The sequence below is a fragment of the Mustela nigripes genome, chromosome 12 (assembly GCF_022355385.1).
Source record: "Mustela nigripes isolate SB6536 chromosome 12, MUSNIG.SB6536, whole genome shotgun sequence".
Taxonomy (NCBI): domain Eukaryota; kingdom Metazoa; phylum Chordata; class Mammalia; order Carnivora; family Mustelidae; genus Mustela; species Mustela nigripes.
In genome coordinates, this window is record NC_081568.1 from 76,526,286 (window position 1) to 76,532,539 (window position 6,254).

The following is a 6,254-nucleotide window of genomic DNA, read 5'->3' on the forward strand; positions in this document are numbered from 1 at the left end:
GGGCGGGCTCCGGCCCCGGCTCCGGCTCCGGTTCCGCTTGGGCGACGGGTCCTGCCTTGTCCGGCCGCCTCTGGCCCCCCGCATCCGCGCTTTTGCCTTAGTGAGTCCGCGGTTGTGAAACGTGCGCGGTTCCGAAACGTGGGCACCAGTCTGGAGAGCGCTGTCGTCCTCACACCCACATCCTGGCAGTCGTGGAGTCTGGTTCGCTTTTCTGCCCTCTCCAGAGCCCTTCCCTGAACTCTGCCCTCTCTCAGATCTGCCTGCTAAGAAGAGGAATAGACTCCAGAATCAAACCCTAGCTCTGACCTTGAGAAAATAATCTTCTCCTGCTCCAGTTTCCCTTCAGATTAGATGGAATTGGTAATACCACCCATAAGATTGTTGGGAGGTCTACATGAATCGTGTTTTTCATTATAAAGCAAGTGGTCAATACATATCAGCTATTTGAACGTTTCTCTATGTGTTGTTGGAATATAGTCACTGACCCAGACTTTTCCATGGGTTCTGACTGCCCTCAGGATCCAGTCCAAACCTTTAGCTTAGCCTGCAAGGACCTTTCAGTCTCATTTCCTGTCATTTCCCATCTCTTCCTCCCCACATCCTTCATTGGTTTTATCACAGACTTCTCTGAGCCTTGACCTGACTACCCTTTCCCGTTTTCTCTCCTCACTTCTGAGAAGAGAAACCTGTCACCCCACCACCACCACCAATGATTCTAAAGTTTGAAGATGCCCAGAATTGGCGTTATCAGAAACAAAATGGAAAGACTAAGGAACAATATGTCAACAGTTGTGAATATGTTTGAGCACTCTGTGCTTAAAGGGACAGAAATAGCTGGGGAGTTGATTGGGTTGGGATATTAAAGGAGAAGAGGATCAGGAAGGGAAGAGCAAATAAAAATAAAAAGCATTTCCCTCACCCTTTAGCTCAACAGGTGGCCAGGCTCTGAGAAGCTCCCCTGACCACCCCCACCCCCACCCCCACCCCAGCACAGGAACCAGGTCAGGTCTCTAGACAGACCGGTTTATAGGTTCTTAGAGGCTATTGCTGCACACTTATCTGAGCAACTTTTCTGGATGTGGGAATGGATGGCACTGAGTCACTTGTTCATTGGCATTGGTCCCCTGAAAACCAGAGGCAAGCATATGTGAGGAGACCAACCAGATCTGGGACCATGTGAGCTGATGGAGGTCTGAATCGACAGCCTCTGAGGGTAATATGGACCCCAGCAGAATCCTTATATAACCTGGTACTCCCATACTCATGCCCAATGTCCTTCAGCACTCACCCACCAATCACATCATCCCAAGCCTCCACTGAACTGGGCCAATCTCACAGAAGTGAGGGGCATGGAGTATTAAACCCCTTCCCAGCTGTCTGAGTTTCCCCAGTACTTATGAATATGTGTCCTAGACATTGGGCTGGGCAATGCTCAATAGATGGGACATATAGAACAATGTCCTTCTTGACCTCTTGGGATTCACAGTCTAATGACAGAGTGAGTCAGTCATCTCTGATGACTTGTCACAAGATGTGACAAGTAGGATGAGAGGATTATGTGAACTAGGGACCGGCGATGCTGTGCAGTGCTTAGAGGCCTCAAATGGCATCAGATGATACTGTGAAAGGGCTTAGTGCTAAACATGACATGCAGGGAATATTCAAAAAATACTTACTCAAGAAGCTGTTGAAGATACAGAAGTCTAGTGTCCAGCTTATCCTCTAAGTCTTCTGTAGACTCCTCAACCAATATGAACTACCCCCAGTTAATCTCTGTAGTCATCATGCACAGCACCCCTGGGTAGAAATGAGCATCCTCTCCTCCCCCTCAAAGATAGCCTGGGTTCATCACCTGAACAGAGGACAATGGAGGGGGACAACAGTGGGAGAAAGATGGGAGGGCTGCACCTCTGGAGGAGGTAGCTCAGACCTTTGGGTGCCAGTGGACACACCAAAGGACCCACTGGATGGAAGGCAGCATCTTGAGGACTTGTCTTGGAGGTCCATTTGTATGAGAATGAGAAAGCATCAATTGTTCGAATAAAAAAAAAGAGAAGTGCCCTCCTTGGCCTTGACTGGTGGTGTCCCCAGCTCTCCAGATCACTAAATACACACCTGCTGATGCCAAAGTGTATCCAAAAAGAGACCACAGAAGTGCTTGGGTCTTCTTTGTTGCTACTGCTTTTCTTTAGATCCAAACTTTTAGCTCTGCTAGGGCTTCTTATTCTGGAGTTCAGTGGGCCACAGGGAGCCAGGAATCCATCCAGGGGCTAAATATAAAGCCAGTCTATCAACTACCATCTCCACCCAAGTTTTGCCAAATGTGGGCTTTTTCTTTTCTCATTAAAGGATAAATATATGCTTGTTTGCAAATAACTTAGAAGCCACAGATAAGCAACAAAAAGAAATATTTTGTATGAATTTTATCATTTTCCTCAAAAATATGAAAAGTTAAACAAAACATATTCTGAACATTTGCTCTAATCACTAAAACCTTCTGCTGCACAATTTGTAATGGCTATAGAGTGTTTGTTGTGTTAGAGATAGATGTGTGTGTGTGTGTGTGTGTGTAGTCCATCACCTATCATTAGACACAGAGCTTGTTTCTGGTTATAAATAACAAAAGAGGACCATCCTTCTAACAAAATCCTTGCAAGGTCCCTTAGTTATTTCAAGGTACATTTCTAGGTGTGGATTTGCTAGGTCAAAAGGCATCCATTTTTTTTTTAAGATTTTATTTTTGTATTTGACAGAGAGAGAGAGAGAGTAAGCACAAGCAGGGGGAGCTCAGACGCTCCATTTTTAACTATATTGTCAAAATATAGATGCACCTATTTAGTGTCAGATTTTAGGAGTCAAGGGGGCACTTGGGTGCCTCAGTCAGTTAAGCACCTGCCTTTGGTTCAGGTCATGATCCCAGGGTCCTGGGATTGAGCCCTGTGTCAGGCTTTCTGTTCAGCCCAGAGTCTGCTTCTCCTCTCTCCATACCTCCCCCTGCTTGTGTGTGCATGCGCGTGCACACACACACACACACACACACACACACACTCTCTCTCAAATAAATTAAATCTTTTTAATTTTTTAAAGATTTTATTTATTTATTTGACACACAGAGAGAGAGAGAGCACAAGTAGGGGGAGCAGCAGGCAGAGGGAGAGGGAGAAGACGACTTCCCACTGAGCAAGGAGCCTGATGCGGGGCTTGATCCGAGGACCCTGGGATTACGACCTGAGCCGAAGACAGACACGTAACTGAGATACCCAGGTGCTCCAATAAATTAAATCTTAAAAAAAAAAATTTTTTTTAAGAGTCAAGTTAGGAGATAAAGCTGTCAGTTGGTGGAGAGGTGTGGACAGGAGGAAAGGAAGCCAATCTGGGTTTGCACTTATTTCTAGGGAGTCCTGGGATGTGAAGCTAGAAAATATTTTATATAAATATGGAACCAGTTGGCTCCCTACTCCAACTTCCCAGTATGTTGTCCTAGTTCCCCACCAACCAGGACCCCCCCGCCCCAAGGGATCTTTAGGAGGGGAGGGAAGCCTATCCCTAGGGAGTGGTGGATTAGGGTCAGTGGTACTAAACTGATGACCTAAACCATTCTGCTTTTCCTTGGGATATCATTTTAGACATTGTGCTAAATGACCTACAGGCATTATATGATTTCAATTCTCACCAAAGCCTGTGGAGGTAGGTATTGTCTTTATTCCCAATGTATGGATAAGGACACTGAGGCACAGAGGAGCCAAGTGATTTGACTAAGGCCATAGAGCTAGCCAGTGGTAGAATAAGAGCTCTGAAGATAAGTTGGGGAATTAATCCCTTTGTGTCCCTCGGAGGGTCTGGAATAATTGGAGAGACAATGATTGATGATGGGGCTATTGAAAATCCCAGTGGGTGGATCAGAGAGGTGAGAGAAGGGCCTGGGAAAAACTCCTGATACAAGGTCAGGGGAATATGAACTACCAGCAGGAGGGGGAAGATGGACAGGTTTGGAGGTGCAGCTGGCTGGGAGGCAGAAAGCACTGGTTTCAGAGTCCTGGCTTGGGCTTCCAGTGCTAGCCCAGCCCTTTGGGTGCCTTGTCACTGGGAGCAGTTAAAGACCCTAAGCCTTTTTTTTTTTTTCCTTATCTGTAACAGTATCTTCTGCCCAAAATAGTTGTGAGGGGTTTGGTGCCTAATAAGCATGCAGCAAAGGCGAGCTATTTTTATTACCAAGTGTTGAAGATCTGGTACTGAGTGTGGTAAGGAGCCATAGTTATGCATTACGTTGCCATCACTGAAGGCCCAGTCTAGATATTCCCTCAGCATGGGGTAGGGGATCAAAGGAGGCCTAAGAATCCTAAATGTGAAATCCCCTTAGGAGGCTCCAATTCCTGTACCCTAGCCAGGAAGACCTTTGTGATGATTATTAAACCCTAGGCAGAGGCCCAGTTCCAAATTTAGTCCAATCACCCTACTATCTCCTTCCTCTGGAAGGGGCCAATAGTCCCCCAGGGCCTCCGCAGGAGAAGTATAAAGATTTGGGTGGAAATAGGTGAGAAAACCACACTCCAAAGCTAGGCCAGGTGTGAATGCCCCCTTCAGCTCCCCACCTCCGGATGCCAGCAGACAGCACCTGGGTTTCCAGAGATAGGTGCAGAGTTGAAAAAGAGTGGCTGGTGCCCCCACTCCCATCCCCTCTGCTGCCTTCTCCCGCTACCCCCCACCGAGTTTGACAGACTGTACCTGGAACCTAATGGGAAAAGGAAAAGCTACAGAGGGCCTTAAAAATTACATCCCCTCGGGGCGCCTGGGTGGCTCAGTGGGTTAAAGCCTCTGCCTTCGGCTCAGGTCATGCTCCCAGAGTCCTGGGATCAAGTCCTGGGATTGAGTCCTGGGATCGAGTCCTGGGATCGAGCCCTGCATCGAGCCCTGCATTGAGCCCTGCATCGGGCTCTCTGCTCAGCAGGGAGTCTGCTTCCTCCTCTCTTTCTGCCTGCCTCTCTGCCTACTTGTGATCTCTGTCTGTCAAATAAATAAATAAAATTAAAAAAAAAATTACATCTCCTCAGTACAGAACTCAAGCGAGGGAGCTGAACAGGCTGTAGAAACGGTTGAAATTAGACTGCAAGAAGGATTTTGCCGTGTTAAGTGATAGTTTTAGGGGAGGGGGTGGCTCACCAAGGGGCCCTGCACACATACACACATGCTTGACTTCCTGTCTGGGTTTAGTGTCAGCAGGTGGCCACAGTGATCTTGCTCTGGTCGCCCTGTGAGTATGACAGGCCTCAGTTCAGCCACCCATTCCCAGAAGCCTGGCAACGTTTGGAGGTCTCAAAGGGCACTCCGGTTGCAGGCTATGGTCTACGAGATGACGGAAAGGTCTTTGGGGGAAGATGGGAAGAGCTGGCACAGAGCAGGTGCTTGCCCTGGGACTTTTTTTTTTTTTTTTAAGATTTTATTTATTTATTCGACAGAGAGAGACGCAGCGAGAGACGGAACACAAGTAGGGGGAGTGGGAGAGAGAGAAGCAGGCTTCTTGGCGAGCAGGGAGCCCGATGCCCGATGTGGGGCTCAATCCCAGGACCCTAGGATCATGACCTGAGCCGAAGCCAGATGCTCACTGACTGAGCCACCCAGGCACATTGCCCTGGGACTTCTAAACCATGAAAGGTAATGCTGCAGAAGGAGAAGCCACAGCTATTTCCCCCTATCTCACAGGCCTTTGTGCATGCTTTCCCTCTGCCTGGAAAGGCGGCCTGTCTTTGCCCAGGCCAGGTTACCTCCTACCTCTAATTTGGGCTTCAAGTTAGATGTCTTCCCTTCTAAGACTCCTCTGAAATCCACAAGCTGGATTAGGACCCCTCCATTGTGCTGCTTAGGTCCCTGTGCCTATCTCTACTTCATCTGGAAACTATTTACTCGTCCACAAAATAAAAATAGTATTCACCTCATAGGGTAGTCAAGAGGATTTAAATGAGGCAAAGCTTAGAGTCAAAGTGCAGTAAAAACGATTGCTGTTTTTGCTGATGCCATAGTGTTTATCCCACAGGATTATAATCTCTTATGTATTTGTCTCAGGATTATAATTTCCTATATCATCTATATATCTATTTCCTATATATCATGTTTCTGTATATTATGGTCCCTATATATCATGGTTCCACTTAACCATGAGCATCTTTAAGTCAGTCTTATTCATTGCATCCCAAGACCCTGGCGCAATGCTTGGAACATAGGAGATGCCCATTTGTTCATTTACTCAATCATCTATT